The 24,505-nt window shown below is 34.3% G+C and overlaps 1 protein-coding gene and 1 long non-coding RNA gene across 4 annotated transcripts in view; one reads left to right on the top strand and one right to left on the bottom strand.

Annotated features, from left to right (window-relative positions):
* Positions 1-24,505, top strand: part of LOC145691106 (uncharacterized) — a 471,970-nt gene that overhangs the window by 442,767 nt on the left and 4,698 nt on the right. The window lies entirely within an intron of this gene.
* Positions 1-24,505, bottom strand: part of ths (thisbe) — a 254,470-nt gene that overhangs the window by 209,530 nt on the left and 20,435 nt on the right. The gene's annotated exons all lie outside the window — the stretch shown is intronic.

Genomic DNA, 24,505 nt, shown 5'->3' on the forward strand with positions numbered 1-24,505 from the left:
TCTACGAATAGATTCTGTAACTCAAAGAGTTACATTTATAATTTAGAAGGACATTATTACATTTTAAAACATATATTGCTTGCTTGCTAGTTTATTAGTATTCTCATTGCATTCAAACAACGATTTATTAATATATATATATATATATATATATATATATATATATATATATATATATATATATATATATATATATAAACATTTTAGCGGGATATAAATATAATTTGCACTTCCTTAAAGTAACAGCTTTACATGAATCACAACTCCCTTTCCCTGCCACTGTAAATACACTTTTAATTTCAATGAACATCATTCCAAATAAAGCTTCATTGTACCTTAAACATTGTCTAAATTATTCTTTACAATTCTTTGAAAGTTCCATAACTTCAGTCCAATAGTCCCAGAGGTGGCTAAGTGTAGACATTGCCATATACTACAATATCTCGTAAGTATTTGATAAAAAAGGCCTAAAGGTGATGGCTTTGAACCCGTCGCTCCGAACTTCAAATTCTGGAAGAGTCAGCCATCAGGCCGAAAGCACAGCTTCGAACGTCGTTTTTAACATCCAAAATCTGTACTGTTGCACCTAACCGAAGAGGTTCAAATGTAGTTAGTATTACTAGATGATGATGGTGGTTTTAAAATTACTATATTACCCAAAATGATAATACGTATTGCCTTGGTTATACCATATATTTACAGTAATGGTATGTTGCTTGTGATGGGTTGTTATACCTGACATGAGAATATGGAATAATATACTCACTCTTTGTTGCTTTATGTTTTTAATATGCCTGTTATTTGAGGGTACATCTGAGAAACCAACCTACCATCAAGTTATCGCACTTTCAGCGGCTCACACCATCAACTATATATTCTCTAAAGCAATGATGAGCTAAAGGTTCTACCTGGCCCGATTTCTAATATAGCGAACGCAAAGAAGAAGAATTAAGAAAAATAAATTATCTGGATAATTTCCTCCTCTTTTCTCCTTTAGTTTAGTGACCACAGATTAACTTATTTACTTTTGAATATTATGTTAGAGTGAGGCACTGGTTGTTGACCTATTTACGTATTACGAAATAATGATAGTGGACTGTTTCTTAATATTTCGAAATTAGACTTCTAAAAGTACTTGTCGAAATCCAGTTTCCCAAATCTGATATCTTATAGCTAGAAAGTTAGTGCTATGTTTGCTTCACCCTATACATGTGAAGATAAGTTTTCTACGACGAAACTTCGAAAGACTCTTATTAGAAACAGACTAACAGATGAGAATTTGAATTCACTTCTGGAAACTTATGCGTCCCATAACCAGATTTGAAAAACTTTTACAAATAAAGTAACAATTACATTCATTACATTCTCCTTCATAATTTTTCAATCATTAATAGAGCTTAGTTTATAATAATTTTGTAAAATGAACCATTGTTATTTTTAATAAATTATATTGTCCTGTCTAAAGTTTTTTATTTGACTCCATCCTAAAAAATGTTTGTCCATCACTGCTCTAAAGAATATAATCCTTCAACAAATGCAAATTACTGGTTATTGCTGTTATGATAAGGAATATTAATAATTCGTCGCTGTCGCGGCAAAGTAAGACCTAGTGATTTTCCCTAAATCTACGGTGAAAAAATTCAGTGCTCATTCGATTAGATATACATATGTCTATCGTGAAATAATATATTTCAGTTTGTGTACAAAGTATCTCCAAAAAGATTTCCCTATATCACAATTGTCAAATACATATGATCGCTGTTCTACATACATTGGTCAAATTCTAGTTAAAAGTAAGTTTAAAGTTTGTTAGTAATATCGAAATAAATCATACTGAGACCTGAAAGTTCATAGGGAATAATAAGTAACGTAGTTAAGGTTGATTCAACTTACTTTCATATAGATTATTTTGTTATCGTGTCTAGAAATATTTTAAGCATAAATACTAAAACACAATTATAATAAACTTTGAACAATTCTTGAATCTCTGGTCTTAATCCGTTACAATCCTATATTAAATACCCATTGAATATAAAATCCAATCATATAATTGAAATCAGGAAACTGGAATGTGCATCACGTTGTATTAAAATCCCACTTGATCCATTGCAATATCTGCTTGTTAAACTTTAAACTCCGTGAAACTTCTTTTTTTCTTTATGTATACACAATATGTTGTTTATGCAGCCTCGTGTAATAACAAAAGAAAAAGATAAGCGCGTCAATAACAGTTGTGTAATAAGGTAGGTGTGTCTCCGTCGTAGTATATCATTCCACGAACTAACGATCGTGTTGTTGTTGTATGTACTAGAGAGTTGAAAACTCCCATTATTATTTTTTTTATTTTTATTACATATGTCACTTCGCTAACACCATGTGAATTATACGGTGTAAGTTTTGCACGTGGTAGGGTAGAATTTAGACTAGCTATTCTACTCAGCGAATATGTTTTCTTTAAAGAAAAACAAACATATAGATATATCGAAAGCATGTGTTGGCAAAACAAAAATTAAAGTGCATATTACAAAACACGCCTATTTCTTAAGAAATGCTGTTGAACTTAGTAAGAGGTAGTGTTAAAATACATAATGTTAGTTTCGGTACACTCGTACACATGATGCTCTTTTAGCTACTAGCGTAAAATAGAGACTTGTTTGTAAATCGATTACCTCTGGTGCCAAAGATCTCTATAGTCTCTGCGAGTTTGAGGAAGACTTCAGGGTAATCGATCAATATATATATTGATCAATATATATATATATATATATATATATATATATATATATATATATATATATATATATATATATATATATATATATATATATATATATATATATATATATATATATATATATATAATCCATATCTATCTAGGCCTATTTATCGAAAAATCAAAACTATTAAAATATTGGAAAATATCGAATTCTTATAACTGAAATACCAAAATATCAGACATTGAAGTACCGAATATCGATCGAAATATTAATAATAAAAAATACGAGTATATAGAAATAACGTAATATCCAAAAGTTGTCGAAATGTCGAAATGTTGAAAAATATTGAAATTATTGGCATTTTGATATATCTATCAATTATTTTTTTTTATTTCGATAATTAAAAATATCGACGAATTGATCGATACATCGAAACATCGTACACACTCCTTCTGAAATCATGAACATGTTTATTGATTTCCCCTAGATTCATTTTCTTTACAATGTTATGTTTCAGTAATATTTATTTATTGTCATTCATTTGAAATTTGATCCGTATAATTTAGTCTATACTGACATTTAAAAAAATCGTTTCTTTCCGCGCTAAGACATAGGGATGTTAGAGTTAAAATATCAATACTGAAATTTTTTCGATAAGTTAGTAGTGACTTCTTTTCAGTATACTGATGAGATGGTGAGGTTGTACAGAGAAAGTTCCTAATGAAGTCACAATGTCACGCGCCAATAAATACCAAGAAAAATTTGAGAAAGAGGTACTGTGACTCAGTGGTGGAGTGTTCATCTCTGGTGAGAGGGCTCCGTGGTTTGATCTCTGTCCATGAGAGTTTGTGGTGGATACATCATTTCTGCGGTTTTTCTCTGGATTCTCTCGTTTCCTCCCACATTATCAGTCTACCAATTTACTTCATAATTCACTTCCATTAGTTTATCCGTTATGGTAAATTGGCAACTTACATTACGCCATCGCGGTTCTTTATTTGAAAATCTATTTCCACTGTAATTTAACAGTGATAGAAATGCAGATCTTTGCCAGTGTTTCTTTGTTAGTTTACTTTAAAAAATATGAAATGTATTTATACGAGGACTCCAAATTTTCTCTCTTACATGAGACATTTAAAGCATAAAATAGAACTACATTTTTCCAGCGTATGAGTACTATATACTATTAAACGCTAGCGAACTTGAACCTTATTATTTACTCTTTACCTCTTTATTTCATCACATAATTAGCAGGTTTTCTTGGGAGGAGGAGAAAAGAGGGTGCGAAAGTAGGCGAGTGGTAATCAAGAAGTAAGTACCCAAAAAAGAAGCGGGATTCCCAAGAAGCCAGAAACACCCAGAGGCCTTCCGGGGGACCTTGAATTGCTGTTGTGAAGAAAGAAAAAATAAAAAAATAAATAAAAGAAGGCGGGAAATTTCAATACGAGTGTTGGACGCGAGCGAAACTGCGGCAGCTGATAATTGGTCAGAACAGGACAACTGAACACTGCAATTTCCATACGAATGCATTTCTATGTGTGAGGGCCTTCTTCGGGTGATAATGTGTTTGCTTGTGTAAAAATGAAGTGAAAGAAAAAAATATATATAAAAAAGAATTTTTTTGTTGTTATGAATCAGGGACCTTTTCTTTCGGTCGGCATTAGCCTTTGGTGGCTTTCTTTTTCAGTTTCTTTGCTCTGTCCATTATAGCTAAGTTCCTACTTTTTTTTCTTTGATAAACAGAAAAGAGTGCTTATATATAACGTTTGTGGGTGTAGACAAAGGTTGTTAGGTGGTAATAAAGACTGTCTTAGACAGTGTGTATATATTTTTTGTGTGTGATTTTTTTAAAACACACTATACGGAAACAATTTTCTCGATGGAAATTACAGTGGGCTAGTTGTGAGGTATTTCAAGAATGGGTGACATCCATAAAAGAGAAGGAGAGAACAAGAATATGTGTGTATAATTGAAATCTGATACATTATATATCTATACTATTATACAGTGTAGGTTAGTATCTTTAATTTTCTATTTCTGAGACACCCTAACAAAAGGGGTTGGTACAGTGGTCCATATATAGGCCATAAATAATGTAGTTTTCGGAAGACATGGACAATCAAAGGATGTGGGAACAATTTGTATAGTAATCATGCTCTAACATAAAAAAAAAGAAAGAAAGAATAGAAAACTTTATACTAACCATGTTGTCGCAAGTTTATTCAACATTCCCATTTTTGGACTTTTACGCGTAATGGTAGATAATAAGACCCACTGAACCTAAGTTAACATTTACACCAAATTAAACGCTCACATTTAATTAGAATTAAGAGAAATGTGGAAATTCCAAGAAGAATACGTCGAATAACATGTTTTCCTATGTCAAGTACACGATTTACTTTATTTATTTCTGTAGTTTTGATTTCAGCGACACCAATTAACTTTGAAGCAAGTACAGTAGACAGATCTGAAATACCAGTAATCAACAGGGTACTAGTAATGTACTGTAGAAGGGTAATATCAAAAAGTAAGATCTCCAAAGCGCTGGGGATGCAGGGAAAATGTCCGTGTGGCTGTTAGCAGCACTATTGTGTTTGTCGTTTTCCACATTCACAAACAAGCCTTCGTGTACATCGCTGGGACGCTGTCTTAGCCTGGCAGCCATTTGTAATGGAGTTTCTACTTGTCGCTACCGCCAAGTGCGATGTTTGCGCAGTTATTCGGTTTTTCAACGCAAAAGGCTTAAAACCGATTGGAATTCATCACCTATTGACGAAAGGGTATGATGAGGCATACATGTCAAAAAGGTTCGCAAGTGCTGTAGAAAGTTTGTAACTGGTCGTACTGAGATTCATGACGAAGAAAGAAGCGGGAGACTGTCAATTTCGGAGGTCAGCATACGTGCAGTTCGGCGGATCTCTCTGGGCGATCTATGCATTTTGGTTCCTAAGGCTTTTGTGGCTTCATTTATACGGAAAAGTTGCAGTATCGGTAGGATGTGCACGAAGGCTCACAAGAGACTACCAACGGGAACAAGTTGACTCTTCCCGTGACTTTCTTTGCCTCTATACAGACGGAAAAGACAACTTTTTTGATTTGATCGTCACGCGTGACGAAACCTGCGAGTTCCAGTTTACACCTGAGACCAAACAACAATCACGTGAATGGCAGTATCCGTCTTCGCCGAAGCCACGAAAATTCAAATAAATACAGTATGCCGGTAAAGTCATATAAACTATTTCTTAGGATCAAAAGATGGTATTGTTGGTCATTTCAATGGTTTCTGGGACTACAATAAATGCTGACACAGGTACTGTGACGCACTGAAAAAAACTTAGGTGTGCCATTCAGAACCAAAAAAGAGTAACGTTGAATAAGGGCGTAAGTATTCTCCACGACACCGCTCGACCCCATGTCGTCAGGAAAATTGTCGCTCTCCTGCAACAATTTGGAAGGGACATCTTCACTCAGTGACTTTATAGTTTGAACTTTGCACCCAGTGACTGTCGTCTGTTCCCTAAGTTGAAAAAACATTTGGCCGAAAAGCATTCACCAATGACGAGAGGTGAAAGACAAGGTTCAACGCTTCCTCAAACATGTGGCAGCGAGCTGTATCCCATTCACATACAAAAACTACCACAGTGCTCATAAAAATGCATCGACTGGTACAACGATTAAGTAGAAAAAACAAATAAATGTACAAGCTTTAAAATGATGTACACATTATTGAAAATAGATTCTTCTTTGCATTTTTAAAGAAAAAAATGGGAGACTTTACTTTTGAGATTATCCTCGCAAATGCATAAATTTCAAAATTTTGAATATACCTTAATTGAAATATATAAAATACAGGGTGTCCGAGAATTATCTATACAACTTTACGACGTTATATTTAAAGAAGTTAATGTGATATTTACATGCGGTTTATTGCATTCAATGCAGAAAGTCTTAAAGTTTTTTCAACACAATGGAGCTCTGCCACACTGGTCTTTAGAAGCTCGAGAATACCTGGATGAGGTGTTTCCCAATAGGTGGACTGATCGCGACGGTCCGATATCATGGCCTCCGTGGTCGCCGGATCCGACACCACTGGACTTCTTCCTGTGGGGGTACCTTAAGGACATCGTCTTCGCTACGAAGGTAGCAAACCTTGAACAGCTATAGCAGCGTATCCTTGCTGCTTTTCACACAGTAACTGCGTATCTTTGCTGCAGCGCACATGGGCTGAAATTGATTTTCGTCTGGATGTGCTTCGTGGTGCCCACATAGGGGTGTACTGAACAGGTAAAAAAAACTTTAAGACTTTCTGTATTGAATACAAAAAACCGCATGTAAATATCACATTAACTTCTTTCAATATAACGTCGTAAAGTTGTATAGATAATTCTCGGACACCCTGTACATAAAAATTCGAATGTATGAATAGACAGAGAAGTAACGGGGTACCGGTATGTTAAAATTGGAATTTACAATTTAGCCAAATAAAGTTGGAGTAATTGTTTCCTTATATGCGTATTTGGAAACTTGTACACGGAGACAATTCTAGTAAACTTGTACTCCAATTTCTTGCCGTGAAAGTCCCACCAACTTCGCCTCTAAGTCTATGAATGGAAGAACCATAGGTTTTCGAGGTTCTGTCATTCATCCGTACCCATATCAAGCATCGACACCTAAGAATGAAATCTACAGTTTATTGTTGGATACGACCACAGGACCCTACCGCGGATAGAATCCGAGACAGCAGACACACACAATTACTGGCACACTTTGAAGGCCAAATATGCTTGTAGAAGATTGTTCAGGAGGGCAGATAGAGAACTGTCTACCTGTTTTCAGGAGAGAAGTCATAGATCCACCCCAAGTCATATGATCTTGCTGGACAACATGATGTCTATGAGTTGTGGCGAAGTTCTTTTTCATCGTACTCCATTCACTCCATCAATTTATCTATCATCTTTAGCCTGAAGTAATCGTGAGACAGAAGATTTAATTTACAACTGCCATCAATATCTTTTACTAATCATTGAAGATTAAGACATACTGAAATCTGTACATTTTGAATTTTTGAGAGTTTGGCGAGATAGTCATTGTGCCTCTATAATCAATAATTGCTCTAGGTCTCTTATACATCGTATGTGATACGCACCGCATTTACTACTACTACTACTAGAGAACACCATATCCGTGGGTATTTTCGAGGTTCTCCGTTTCTTCTCATGGCACCAATTCTTTCAGTCTTTCACTTTCATTAATCATTCGTAAAGCCAAAAGGGCATAACCGTAGGATGTTAAATTAAAAATTTCACTTCATTTTACTATTATTACAACTATTACTACTACTACTACTGCTACTACTACTAATAATAATATAATAGCGATGCTAGGAACAATGATCAACCAAATAAAGCAAATTGAGAATTACTGCAGATACAAGTAGGCCTACAAGATAATAATTAAGAATACAGATAAGAAAATATTCACCTGCTTTTTAACAATTTCGAACCGATCAGATATATAGAGTGTGAGGTTTGTTTATTTACGACTATTTATGCAAACTGTATATTTGTCATGGGTCAGTTTGTAATTTTTTTCTCTCTTAATAACTTGCCTAAAAATATACGGATTATAGTTAATAATAATTTGTGGAAACGAAGAAGAAAAGTAAATTCAGTTATTTATTTATAGCATGACGATTCCAGGAAAATGAGTCTCATTGTAAGACTGTTATGAACACAAATTATTTAGAACTTAATGGGAAAACAAATATGACGTAAACAGGATTTAAAGGACTCTTCATATCCTTGTATTGTGTGAATAAAATATTTATAAGTTTGTGTTTGTTCTTATTTCTATGTGCGTATGTATAAGTGTACACATACACATACACAAACATACACAACACACACACACACACACACATATATATATATATATATATATATATATATATATATATATATATATATATATATATATATATATATATATATATATATATATATATATATACTAAATTTATCCGGGTAAATGACATTTACTCAATGTAACATTTCTTCATCTTCATCTTCTTTCTTTCTTCTTTTGTCAATCCTGTGGCGATTACTTTTGGCGTAACTGTGAACGACGTTGCTGACTAAGCTTGCGGTACTCAATTAGAAGCTTTTATATTAACAAACCAATGTAACTTGTTATAGTTAGAATGAAGTGAGTATATAGTTTGTTTAATTCTAGTCTCGTTATCTACATTGAACTACTAAGTGTTCAAGTGACGTAAATAACGTGTATTGCAGCTATTGAAAATAATACGAAGACGAAGTAGTATTTATTCAAGAAAGTGAAATGGTTTGCGAGAAGGAAGGAGGAAAAAGCCTTAAGAATAGTGGAATTTGCAAATATTACTTGTCCATGCAAAATTAAAGAGCAAACTAGGGATTTTCCCAGACGTACTTCTGAAATAATAATGTGATGACGAATGTTTAAGTTGCAAAGGGTTATCTGAGAACTTAACGTTCGCGGAGCATATTTTCTTCTATTAGTATCACTTATTAATCTCCACAAATATGACAATTTTATACTGAAATGTGTTAAATAATGCACTTCGTTGCGTATTTTGTAAGTGGGTGACTTGAATATACATTAGTATCTGATATGTTAATAGATATCCATACATCATCTCGGCTGATATTGGTGGATATTACCTAGATTAACTTGTTTATTGGGAACAAAACTGCGAAGACTGTATTCATATTTTACAGAAAAATTGAACCATTTACATCATAGCAAATTTAGTTTATTTAATTTTTTATTCCCCATTTACAATCTCGTGTAGAAAAACCTTGCCACTTATCTTTCTTTGAAAACCACTGTACTCTAACCCACAGTGCGAATTAAATTAAACAAATGCTGATTTTTTTTTGGCCTATTTTGATATTCCTTTAAAGCCAAACTATTAAAATTTCTTGTATGCCCTTTTAAAGCGAAGTGGGTGGCCAAGTTTTTTTGATCAAGATTATACATTCCGTTCACTAGTGATCTGGATCACTTATCAACAACACGTGTATTAAAAGAGAATAACTTTATGACTACTTGTAAACTACGTTGATGTGGTAGGCAGTGGAGGGTATATGCAGCTTAGATATTACTTTAAGCTGTATGTCCATGTGTTACATACTCTTATACAAACTTCTTTTGTAGCCCGTAGTGTTTCTTACTAAGAACTTACGTCCCTATTTTGTATAACTTACTTTGTAAGGGAAGGATTGGTGTAGTTTGAATTTGAATATCGCAGCAAACTATTTTGATTGTTTTCATCGAAATTTTCTCAACTGTAGTATTAAATGACAAAATATTTCCTGGCTTTGTAATCGGAAAATTTTGAATTTAATTTTCATTACACATAATTAGGACTCAGTCATTCGACTTTCTTAATCATATCAGACAAATTAGTTCAAAGTCTCCCTGTTTTCCAGTGCTTCGAAACATAGAAGGTATATAAACATAAATCACATACCGTAACCATAATACCAGAAGCGTCCATTATTTAAAAAAGAATAACGGTCAACGTTTGAGAAAGGAAATTTTAAAAGGAGATGCGTTCAATACAAATCATTCTGTTAAAGTGCAATCAAGAAGAAATAACTGAATCACAATAAACACTACCAATATCAATATCTGGTCTCAATAGTACAAGCAAATATAACTGCTGTTATAACGTATGGGTGGAGTTGTGGAACCACATACAAGGTGATACATGTTTATAACATGATCATAGATATCATTTACTATCATGACCAGTTTACCTTCATCAGAATGGAAACAGTTGTTGCTCACAAGTTATCGGATTTAATGACACTGATTCAGACAATATAGATCAAAGCACCGGAAAGCGGTATGACTGAGGAATTCGAAAACCATGTTCCTCCGTCACAGGCAAGGACTTAAGAGTAACATCCTCATGAGCTATGTCCAACAAGAAATAATTAGCTGATAAACATCAGAGATATCAAACAGACAAGGAAGAGATAATGTTTTATTTTTAAATGATGCTAAAGTGATCAGCAATATACGTTGGCCTATATGTATTAATGCCGCCGGCTGTAAGATTTCATATTTGATGGTTGGTTTGTTGGGAAAGTGGTAGGAGAACCAATCAGTACCTTGTTTATATTTTACCCTTAATTTACAGTTCCTTTACAACAGTTTAAGCATCTGGAAAGAAAAAGAAAATCCAAAGTTATGGGCGTAACTAAATCTTATATTTCAACGTTCGAAGTTTAAACCTTTAGATCCATTTCAATCAACATACCTCAAGTAATATCCTGTCTCATTGTAGGAACTTCCTAATCACTTGCCTATACACCTGTACGCTGTAATTTTAAGTGGCTCAATGATAAAACGAGCACTACTGGTGTAAAATGTTCCCCATTCAATCCCTGATAATGTGAATTTATAGTGAACACCGTTTTCATAGTTTATGTTATTTTCATGTCACTAGTTCTATCACATTACTAGTTTTATTTGCTTGTATTTATTTCTATCTCATCTACTCTACAGATGATAATGTGGAACGTTAAACTAAATATTTTGTTCATGTAAATTCGACATCTTTAAAGTATAAGGCATATTGAATGAAAGTGGTTCATACTTTAGAAGTAGTGTCTTGTTTGTATGAAATCTGTACTGTCCACTCATGGATTCCAGAGAAAATTCTCTGTGATAAATAAAATAATTTATTATTATTTTACAATTTGTCAAAAATATCAATACAAATACAAGGTATTTTAGAAAAAATAGTGCTGTTTCTTAAATAAATGAACAAACAAATTCTTTATTGTTCTCAGTTTCCTAAGTTTAAACTAAGTTTCCACAGTTCTAATCTTGAACGGTCGATTTTCGGGGTTTAAGTTGATCTTGGTTAGCCTACAGTACTGAGCAAATACACTGAACTTGATTTTCAATGTTGCAACAAAATTTCTTGAACTATGTTCAAGTTAGAAAGTTCAGTTTTGAATGTGTTTACATGGAAGCTCATTTGAACTTCGTTTGTGCCCATGACCACCATACTTCAGAGCCACGGGACACAGTTCCAAATGAAAGCTCATTTGAACTTCGTTTGTGCCCATGGCTACCGTACTTCAGAACCACGGGACACAGTTCCAAAATGGAAAACCAGCAAATATGTTTTTCTGGTCGTATTGCAGATAAAACCGCATTCCCTCGTGACTACCCTGTTCGTTCGATCTGATAGCGTACTATGCTATTTCTTTTTCTTTCTTTTTTTTTTTTTTTTAGTAATTCATTGAAAACATAGTATGTATCATCATTACTTGCGTCCTTCGCAATCTTTACTGACTGCACTCCAAGCCATACTACCGGACATACTTCGTCAGGTATGGCATGAGTTTGATAATCGTGTAGATGTCTGCGTCGTTTCAAGGATGTACACATTGAAAGTGCATGATTAGCATGCAAGCGTCGGTGAGTGGTACTTTAGCAATCGCGCTCTTCTCCAAGATTACACTGATTGCATTACAGTTAATGGGTCCTTCTCTCCTTGCCAGCTCCTCCGCCAGGCTTGTTACCATAGGATTTATTCCTTTGGAAAAATGAAATTTTTGAGTTTTACGTCCCACGATTATGCCGGCTAGGCTAAAGGAGACGGTGATGATGAGAAATGAATGAGATGGTGGAATGAAGAAAGTGGGAGGAAACGGGAGAACCACGAGGAAACCCACGCAGACGGTGTTTGTCCACCACAAAGTTCACTTGGCGGGAGCAGGGTTTGAACCCGAGACCCCATGCACCAGAGGTTTATTCCTTTGGGTTAGCAATAAGTGAACCTCTTTGTAGTATAACAACTCACGCGTTCCTCCAAGATCTTCGAACATGGATATCAAGTGCAATTTACTGAAGGTCATAACGCCATACATGTTCGTTTGATATGACAGGAATTTGATTACTGTATGGGTATCTGATGTGTGACGAAAGACGCATATATTATTAACACATCTCAAATTTGCACTGCTCTAATGTCACGAATACACTCATTTAAACAATAAATAGTAGTTGTATTCATTTAAAAGAATCCATCCTGTATTAATGTTTTCATAAGCCAACTTTATATGCTGAAGAATATATTAATTAAAAACTATGTTTATAGAATATTCCTCATTGTTGTGTTGTATGCTGCTAAAGTCTGCGAAATCATGTTTAACTTACAGGTTTATATATTTGTGTCTTTCAAAAAAAATGATAGAGTGTACACATACCTACTTTTCAATACTATGGCAATTCATTATTGATGGGAATGACCGTTGCGAATTCTCGTACATTTGTCTGTTCAAAATAAGAAACGAATTAGGGATGGCCACATTTTCCGGAAAAACGGAAGACGGAAAATTTTCCGGAAAAACGGAAACGGAAAATTTTCCGGAAAAACGGAAACGGAAAATTTCCGGAAAAACGGAAGACGGAACATTTTCCGGAAAAACGGAAGACGAAAAATTTTCCGGGAAAACGGAAACGGAAAATTTTTCGGAAAAACGGAAAACGTGATCTCCGGAAACCGGAAAACTCTTTTTCCGGAAATGGCCATCCCTAAAACGAATTGACATTTGGAGCAAGACGTGTTACCATGTTGTTGTATCATGAGTATTCCGCTAAGACATTCTCTTTAACTACCCTTTCTAATGATAAAAATCATAGATAGTAGACAGTGGCTCTGTTGAGGAAGAAAGAAAAACTTACGTAATGTACTGTTTGTTGTATACAAGAATTACTCATTAGGTAAGTCTCCTTTGCGTAGTTTGTAAACTTTGGCGGTGCGACTTCTCTCAAGAGGCGTCACTGATAGTTTTGGATATACGACAGATATTACTTACTCTACAAATTATCACCTTGCTCAACTTCAACAGTATATGAGTTATTTCGACTCAAAATTCACTTCTCATGATTTCATAGGCAACAACTAAAACGCAGTTGTTTCTTGCTCATGTTTACTTGATTGTATATCTTTTGATTTCGTCCTCAAAAATATTTTGATATCAATTAACATTTAAATTTCCTAGTGCCACAATTTTCAAATACCTACGACTAGCCAAATAGAGCATACATAATTATCGCTTCAACTTTCAACAGCACAATTTCTTTCTCGTCAGACCAGGGTTTGTTATCCCTTAGTTTAACATTTCTCAAAATAGGCCTACCTCATAGTACTGGTTCAACACCGAAAAATATATGTCCAGACCAAGAATCGAAACCGGAGTCATCAACGTAACCTCTTCAGGTGGAAAAGACTATAGACGTCTTTAATTCATGTTTGCAATGTTTTATTATTTTTACTCTTCTTGCCTCTACGAATAAATTGTTTGTATTAACTTCATTAATACTATGCGGGGGAATCCCCTGTAGAATTAAAAAGTAAGAAAGATAAATCTAATCCATTTCACAAAGCGGAATCTTCTATCACAAATACTAAACACAGTAGTTCTCAGAATTGTCGCATGTCGTTAATTAGAAATAGCTTTTAACACATCATCACACGTCCTGTTTTAAATAGAAATACATGGTAGATAAGAAACTGCGTATTGCATTTAAAATCCTGGTAGATTTGCCTCAACATGATACACAATATTCAGATACTAACAAGAATAGGGAATAGTTAAGTAAAGCCACGTAATGTTTGTGTAGGTGCATAATACAACTTACCCGCATGTTATACGAGTGTTACTTTTTGCTCTTTGTTTCTTTTCGAATTCAGTAACTTTGTCGTCAATGTCTAACCTATTTTATATCACAGATAACTCATTCAAAACAACGTATCAGTGCTGTATGCTGTGTATACGTTTTGATTCGGTGTTTCTTATCGCAACTTTTATTAACTTTTTAGGTTTATATTCGTATAGTTGTTGCCGGATCTTGGCATAACCTTTTGTCGCTCTCCCACTTCCTCTCGGGGTAATAACTTTTTACGCACTCAGTGTTCAATGGAGCACGTGGCTCAAAAGCTCTTTTCACTGTGCGAAAAGGAACTTACACTCAACAACAAAACACTTTCCTTTCTTCTTTGATAATTTCGTATTAGCTTATGCTGTCTAGACTTAACGTGTAGTGTATGATATGGATCAAAGTTAAAGAACAAGCACAAGTACTGGAATGAAAGACGTTTGCGTACTCAATCAAATTATTATATTTTAGGAAAGTAGCCAACGTGTTACTGTTATTGTAGCAAACAAATTGAAATTTGTAGTTTTACGTCCCATGATTATGTCATTTAGATTAAATGAGACGCAGGATTAATTGAAGTCAATGATTACGAAATAATTCGTGGAATGAGAATGTGGCAGAAATGGAAGAATCCCGAGAAAACCAGCGGACACGACGTTGTCTACTATAAACTCGCGTCGGCGGGGATCAAACTAAAGAATCTCAGCATCAGAGGTACGCACTCTGCACTGAACCACCACACTTCCTGTCACTATAGACTCATCACTAACGTTCTGATATTCTATGGTAGGAATGCGCACGAACCAAAACTTATACTGTTTCGTCTCGAAAATATATATTCCTGTCTCGTTTTTTTCAAGACAATATATATCTATTTTGTCTCTTAAAAAATGTAGAGGTACAATATTCAAATAATTAAAATATGAGCAAATCATACTGATAAACATGTAGCAAATCTCACAAGTTATGGAAACAACTGACAGTTAGGCAAGGGAAGGACGATCAATGAACGCTTGGCAAGGTAAATTCCTTTGCCTTTCCAGGCTGTTCAACTTTGTGGCCAATCTTTTTAAAGAAATAAATTAGTAAGGAGAATGAGCACCCAAATCAAATACTCCAGAGGCATTACACATAATCGTGTTATATAAAATCTATCCTGATTCTACATTGAGAAAAGAGGACTTCTGGAAGGTCACCGAGGTCACCTAGTCTCGGTTTCTGGGACTTCATTGTATGAAGAATTTTGAAAACAGCGTATCCTATAAAAACCCGTGATGAGAATTATCCACTGCAAGGTTGCTCTGAATTTTCACACGTTAAAAAAATTTCAAAGAAACGATTCGAGGAAGTATGATGAGAATGGTAGCTGACATGTGAATTACGTTTCGCATTAAGGTAATACTGGTAGCTAGTTCTCTTTGGTTCAAATCTTATATTCATCTTATCCCAGAGTGCCATCATTAATAAGAGTCAGTAAAATTCAATTAGCACTAAAAAATCAATCAGGATTAATAATTAATAGAGGATCACATTAACTAGGTCACTTGACTTGCAAACAAAGTAAACACAGTATGAAAAAAAAAAAAAGAATTTTTAAAACTGTATTGATATGTATGAATGAAATCACTTGTTTCATAAGGTACGATCTGTAATACTGGAGTTTTTGACTGGATTGTATACACTAATTTTTCTTCTCCCTGTATGTGTGTGTGCTCTGACTGCTCTTTTGTTGTACTTCGTTGTGAAAGGAAGAGGAACTACAGTGTGGAGTACGAAAAGAGGGAGGGGAAAGGAAAACATGTCCTTATAGGTAGGTGTATGGCAACAGACAGAAGAAGGTGGAAATCTCAATCCCGTTATAATAAGCCATTAGACCCCACAGCCTCATTAATTCCTCGCGTTCACTTCTCAGCCCCAGAGTGCTGCTGAAGTGGTAATGCTTTTGACTCGGCAACCAACTACTTCTTGTTCACCACTCCCTCTTATAGAGACCCCTTGACGACGTCGAACGTTCAAGGAATTCTTCATGCCTCTTTTCTTGTATTTGTATGTGACTACCAGAAAAGAAACACTAGATGTAGCGAAAGACAGATGTATACAGATGAAACACATAGAGGCATTAAGAAAGCAGAAATACCATGACATGCGACTGTATCTCCTTCCTTAACTTTATGCTGGTCGAAGTAGAAACCCAAGTGAAAAATATAGCTAAATGAAAAATAGAAAACCAAAATTTGAATTTATTATTATTATTATTATTATTATTATTATTATTATTATTATTATTATTATTATTATTATTATTATTATTTGAGGAAAGAGAATTCGATACGTACGAAATTTCGAAAAAGAATCCCTTAACTTTGGGAGAAAATGATAGAGGTACTTTCAAACGAAGGATGAGAAGCCTACAAAAATAGTAGCAGGGACTGCGAACAGAAAACACTAGGAAATCATGAAAAGGAAATGTTAACAAAGAAAATGAAGGAAAAGAAGATCTAGAATAGAGATAATCCAGAGAAAAGCAAAAAAATCATTATAATTATTATTGTCATACCGCAAAGCAAATTTACACACAGCAAATTTATGCACCACATACCCTAAAATTCGACAGATATGTTTTTCACACCAACATACTTTAACTTCAGAAAGAAACAGTGAACAAAGCTCTATAGGGAAACATGGTATTTCGATAAAAAAAATTAGATAGCTATATACATTTCCAAATGGCATAGGTCTTCGTGCAGAATCTCAGCAGAATATGAACATAAAAGCAGAAAACGTGAAGCTAAGAAGAATGTAGATAAAAATAAGCTTTACAAAGAAAATAGGGCAATAGTGATCGGGAAGAAACGATCTGTATCAATTTGACTAGTATGAAGGAAGAAAATAGGACTGTAACTTGGCAGTACGAAGATGCGAAATATGAAGGAGAAATAAAAGCAAGAATAAGAATAGCGAGAGAAGTCTTTAGGGAGATCGAAAACATGGAAACTAACGGTCATAGCACTAATAAAAAGTGGTCATTTTTGGATAAATTTCTGATTGCACTTTCAATACTAATTTGAGGATGCTGAATCCATATCTGAGGATGCTGAAAATATTTTTAAACATGTCCGTCCACGGGGTTCTAGAAAAGTGATTTCAAATATGGATATAAATAAATACAAATATCCAAACTTTGAAGTCATTTTTCACGTGTTCTATGGATATGTTTAAAAATAGTTTCATTGGATTCAGCATCCTCAGATTAGAATTGAAAGTGCAATTACAAATTTATCCAAGCATGACCACTTTATTAGTGACATGATTTATAGATCTTTTGAATAGAATTAAGAAGGGAGATTGTTCAAATGTGTTTGACCTTTATGATGCAGAATATAGTTATGGTTACTATTCAAAACCTGTGAAAACATAATAAAAGGCTTTAGAAACGTAGATATGAAGAAGAAGGGGAAAATATGCTGATCACACGGAAAACCATTGAAGAAGTGTAAAGAATAGTTGGGAGAAGGCAATTTAAAACAATGTTATAATTTATAAAAAAGAAAAAGAAACTCATTGAAATATGTTTTAAAAAATGCATTCTGTTGGGTGTAATAGAAGACACGGGGAAGAAAATAAAGCGAAGTATAGAGAAAGAATAAATGTAATGAACAATATTAAGACTGTTACGTCAAACGCTAGCCGAGGACCATTACGGATGGGAGTTTCTCAATTTGCGGGAAGCGACTTGGCAGTACCGGAAGTACATTTTTGATGAAGATAATCTAAAATGAGATAAGTACGAAACTCAAACAAATAGTACGACTAACACTAGTATTTTTGACAGTAGTGACATACTAATCTATGCAATGAGAACAGACAATTTCTGCACCATAATATTTACATATCATTTTACCATGCCCTTTTACCACCTGTCCTTTTTCTTCATCGAAACAAAAGTATGATAAAATAGTGCAAGATTTTTCTTTTGTTGTCTTTGTTTTAAATCTTCTGTTTACTCAGTCTGTAGTTCTAATTGAATTGTTGAGTATTCTCTTGAAATATTCAGAAACAACATGAATACGCCATGAAAACAACCATGAAATTTTTTAAAGAAATGTCAAATGTTAAGCTCTTCTTCAACATTTTTATACTATTTTATGTGGTTTAACGTAACATTATATTTACATATGTCACTTTAGCACTTCTCAGTTCGTCATCTTATTCATGCATTCAGATAACCACGTCAGAATAGTCCAAAATAATAATAATAATAATACAGTAGACACCTGACTATCCGGCTTAATATGGCAGAAGGGCAGACTGGATAACAAACAAAGACGGGTAGGCTAGAGTTCTATAATTCTAACTTGCTGCCCCACCCCTACCAGTAAAACCATAGTATTTATACCCCCTCCCAAAAAAGTTCTTATTTATGTTTTCTAATCTCTTAGAATGTGATGTACTTTGTACATACATACAATTTTAAAGGAGGCACGATGGCTCAATAGTAGAGGCCTTATCTGTGGTGCGTCGGGTCCCTGGTTCGATTCCTGGCCAAGCCTGGCTTCAGTGGACAACATCGTGTCCGTGAGTTTTCTCGGAAGTGCTACCGTTTCCTTCCACATTTTTATTTCACCAATTCTTCTATCATCATTCACTTGCCTTAATCATCGTTCCCCTTAGCCAAAAGGGGATAATCATGGGACGTTAAACTGAAAGCTTTCGTTTCATTTTCATTTTTTTAAATACAAGGTTAAAATAAACACAAATGTGAAAAGTTAGGCCTATTTTTTTGAGTGTTTGAAAAAGTCCTCGATAGATGACTACTTGTCGTTGGCAAAGTCATGTTTTATGAAGGCGTTAAAAAGTCGAGTAGATCGTTGAAAAAAAAATCCTTATTTTATTACAGATTTTTTTTCTTTTTCTGAATTAGGACGGATAGTCGTGAACTGGATAATCGAGAGTTTACTGTAATAATAAAAAAAAATCCATGGTCGTTAGCAAAATAGGCAAATATACACCATATATTTTCGTTTCATTTGGTACTTTACGTAATATATGCGTAATTAACGATCAGCTGGCGAACTGAGCGGTCCCACCAGATGCGTACGGTTTGAGAGCTCACCAGATATTGGTTCCGCAGATTTTTTCCTTTACTTCTGTGTGTGTGTGTGTGGGGGGGGTCATGCATTGGGATCTTAAAGAAAATTCTTGAATATTTTATTACAAAAGCTGAGTAAGATACAATAAAATAATAAGTACTTGTGTATCATCATTATTATATCGTTGTTTCGATTAAGAACAATACATGGAATAGGTATAGTAAAATGATACATAAAAATATTAAGGTGCAGGACTATATGTTACCTTGAAATGTAATCTAGCCTTGCTTCGGTCCTGGTGTTTAATGTCATTACATCCTTTCATTTACAAACGTCTGTGTTTCATTACCTGGTTTTTCTTAACTAAATGTGTTGTATGTGCATGTAAGTAATCATTTTTCTACTTCCTCACTCATACCTACTCATACCTACTCACTACTAAAAAAAAGGTAAATCATAATCTTGACTATTTTAAAAACATTTTTCACGTTAAATGTTTTCCTGTTTAGCTTACTGTGTGCAAATATTACGTTGAATCAATAGATATAATACATTGATGAAGAATTTAATTTTTGTGTGTGTGGGTATTGATTTGAAATAGCACAATAAATAAATAAATAAATAAATGAAATTCCATTTACCTAGTACTATTGTAAGTATTATTTCATTTATAGCTTACAGTGATTATTATGGCTCATACCTAATTTATGATTCCACTTGTTAAAAAGTTACAAATGTGTTACTGTTTGCTAACGTACAGAGAGAGAGGTTGCCAGATGGCGGTTCCTTTCTTGAAGCATACATAATACCGTGTCCATAGAATTTTGTAAGAATATTAACTGATGATCAAACACACATGCTACCAACTTTCGTTCCCTTCGTCACGTTCACGTATGTTTGTTACCCACTGACCTCCTTACATGTCGGTTTCATCTTCTTTCTTTCAAGAAGAAATAGTTAGGTTATGGAAATAATTCTACAATCGTAAGTAAAATTCCAGGAGACAGAGATCTTTTAACTTCCAAGGCAAGCTTCTTTACTCAATTTGGTACAGCATTAATGTTTCAGCTTGGGTGCCGTCACTTAGCAGAATATCAACGTTACTATTTACAGAGTTATCTTTCCCTACAATCATTATAGGAATCTAATCTAAACGTCTAGCGTTGTTTAAGAATAATGGGGAGCAAGGGGCGCGTTTCATTGCTGCATATTTTTAAGGATGGGTATTCGTTCAGGGAGCTTCTAAATTTACAATACTTTGTTTATTTATTTAACAGCCTACAAGGAGATATTTCTAACAGAAAAGGTCACGTTTTAATAGACTCCAACTTTAGTTCGCTGATTACGAAACAAAGAAAAATGCCAGTGTTGTAGCGTCCATGAAAGCATTACTTTCCCTGAGTAAACAGAATAATGCGTAAATATAAATAATCTAGTAATTATTTAAGAACAAAGATTAAAATAACGACTTTTTCTAAGTAAAATCACGCCATGCCACTGAAAATTTTCTACAATAGTTCACATTATCGACATAGGTACTATTATAGGTCTATTCAACACAACGATGCAGTGGAGTAGTCAGGACCTATGCTTTAAGGGTAGAGAAAGGGACTGACAAGAAAAATTCCTTTACATCTTCAAATATTTAGTATAATAAGTATGTATTTTATAATGTGAATTCCTTTAGCCTCCTCGAACACGCTAATATATGCGTTATGAAATGTACGTATTTCCTTTGAGGTTTATTAATAAATTCCATCAAGAATTTAAGAGTTCTAAAACTGAAAGAAAATAAACTGCTCGTATACAGAATCAACCACTTCAAAGTAACAGAGGTATTAATGTTCTCAAATGCTCGGGCGCAACGCCCCAAATTTATCCCCCCCCCCCAAAAAAAAGAAGTTTAAGAGGAGACCGTAGTTATGACGAAGCCAAAGTAACTTGCTTTGCAAACTAAATTTTATCAAATTTCGGAACTTTTTGCCGTTCTTAAAAAAACATTATGGTATAATTCAAGTTCGATTGAGTAATTTTCAATAAAAAAATATTCTCCCTTAAAAAATCTTATAAACGTAACTTGTGCACTAAAACTTGCATGTGGGCACCCCTGCTGAGTAACGTGTGCAAGAGGTGCTTAACAGTAAACTGGAAGGTCCATCCAGTTTTCAGTCAAGTGTTATCATTAATTGATTTGACAATAGATGAATGATACTATATAATTATCTGACAGACATGGAGAAGATGCACGTCGTTAGTGGAGAAATGTTGTAAAGAATATTCTTTTTCCTTTTTTGTTATCAATACAAAGTGTTAAATAAAATATTGAAAACTGGCCCTTTTCTGTTCTTCCCAAGCTCTTTCCGGCTATTAGTATCAATATTCCCGGTATAGATGATAAGACTACTTTCAGACATGCTGGAAATAACAAAGAAGCCGGATTTGGTGGCATGTTCAAGTCATCTAGGCCTCTTGGATAATGTGGTGGAGAACAGAACATACAGACAGACTATAAGAATTGATCTTGTATGATGGTCTGTGCGCCCGTCATTTGATCCGGATTCAAATCCCGATCGTAGTTTGGAGCTACGTTAATAGTAGGTTCTGTTCCATAACCTCGGTGTTGCAGAAGGATACAAAACGCAAAAACCCAAAAATATTTTTCTTTTAAATATAAAAGAATATATTTTGGAAGGAAGAAGCTATGATTTATAGGTACTATCCCAGATTCGTGTGTTGGAATTAAGGGGAGGCCCTAAAAAACGAACAATGAGAATGGCAAGAGTGAGATTTAAATCTTAACGGTATGGATAAATACTAACCATTGACCTAACCAGTCGGTTTATCTTCATCTAAAAATTATATATATATTGGGTCGAATATCAAGTACAAAAATTACGTTGTATCCAAATCCTATTCTTGTGAACAAATCCTGTGTGATGCATATGAAAAGCTAATGGTTAAAATAAAAAGCGATAAATATCTGCTATCAATGTTGATGTTATTGTGAGGTCTGATGTTTGACTTGTTAAAAGCAAAAACATCAGGGCGAGACCTCCTGGAACATTTTGATAGGACAGGCTACACTACACGTTAAGTAGTCAGCCAGTTAACTATTGACATATTTATGAAACGTGGGAGATGACGTAACGCAGCATTTAAGAGGCTTTATGAGGGTAACCCTCTCCCACTAATCTTAACCTTTATATTCGTTAAAAGTCGAGCAGAGATTGTGAAGAGCTCTATCTCCTTTCATCTCTGGGTAATTAAGAAAACGCCATGCTTTCATAATCTTTGTAATATAAACAAACACCACTCTGAGGAGACTACATGTATGCTTCAATGTGCGTAGTAACATTATAGAACGAAACACATGTTTCTTATTATTTCGGTTGTTCTCTCTTCCTTATTAAACCATGATCGTAGAGAACTATGCAATAATATAGAGGGTCTACCTATATACTGTATATGCGTGGACAGTGCTTTGAGATCATTAGAATTGTGCACTTGATTCACTATCCAGAGGGGGAAAAAATAAAAGCACTATGGATAAATCAGTCTGTATAAGGTTCAATGGATGCTCACTACTAACAACTTAGAAACAAGGGAAGAAAAAATACTTAGTGCTTGTGTTGACTTTAAATCAGTATTAATAAGTCTAAGATTTTAAAATTGAATCGATGTATCAAAATACCGAATATATTGGAATCAATTCCTGGTATTATTAGTGAATACAATATCTGACAACTAGATTTTCATATTTAGAAATATTTATCAAGACATCAAGTATTGGACGCTACTTGTTATAGTTTCCACGTTGAATCCAGGGATGTAACTGCTGGCCTTCGCTTGTATTTTCAGTCGATTTAAACTATATACAGCAAGCTCAATGAAGATCTTCCTGTAGGTGCAGTGGCTAGGATGAGTGTTTTTGGTGCACGTGGTCCCGAGTTCGATTCCCCATGGGAGAACACATAAATTTGAATTACTACGGTGGTTCCGATCCACCTTAAACTGTAGGTTCATGTCCCATAAGCCTCAGTACTGAAAAGGGACGCTGAAACTTCGACAAACAAACAAAACAAACTCAATGATCTTCATATAGATATAAATATTTATATAAAGATTATGTTGAAATGTATCAATGTAATGAAGTATTACACTGGAGAACTTAACTGAGTTTCGATATATTAGTTGATTTGATTTGATCGACACAGCGAAATCTTCTATTGTTTTAAATATCTAGTCTTAAATAGGGTCATCCTACGAATACTAACATTATGAAAGTGGCATTTGCGTTCTAAATTATATTTTCAAAATTAATCTTCAATATCTATATTTTATATTCTATTATATATATATATATATATATATATTACACTTTATCAGTACACACACCAATCGCAAGTATTACAGCACATTGTCAGTACAGATAGCAGTCCAAAATTTTACATCTTATCACTACAAACCGCACTTATACAGGGTGTTTCAAAACAACACCGACAACATTTGGGAGATGATTTCTGACACCAAGATAAGACAAAAAGATAGACAATCTAGATGCACAAATCCTCTCTTTCGGCTGCCGAAAACATGAAAATATAAATGTTATAGGTCCATAGCTCCAAAACTATGGGATGGGACAACCGTAGTCCAGTCAAGGCTTCACTTAGAAACTAGTATTACCCTTTCCAAATATTCCAATTACAGAATCTCGCGGTACTTCTGCAACAGTTTTTATAGAGATACAGTACAGTAGTTAGTTACTACTTCAAATTACATGCCCGTACCCAAACTCCATCTATAAAAAATGTTACATGAGTACTTTAGCATTCTGAACCATGTATTTTTGGATAACGCACATATCAGTTCATAAGTGAAGTTTCAATCCGACTGTGGTAGGTCCCATAGTATTGGAGTTATGGATCTTTAAAGTTGATTTTTTCATGTTTTCGGCAGCATAAAACTCCGAAAGGA

Source organism: Thermobia domestica, chromosome 1 (assembly GCF_964235325.1).
Source record: "Thermobia domestica chromosome 1, izTheDome1.hap1.1, whole genome shotgun sequence".
Taxonomy (NCBI): Eukaryota; Metazoa; Arthropoda; class Insecta; order Zygentoma; family Lepismatidae; genus Thermobia; species Thermobia domestica.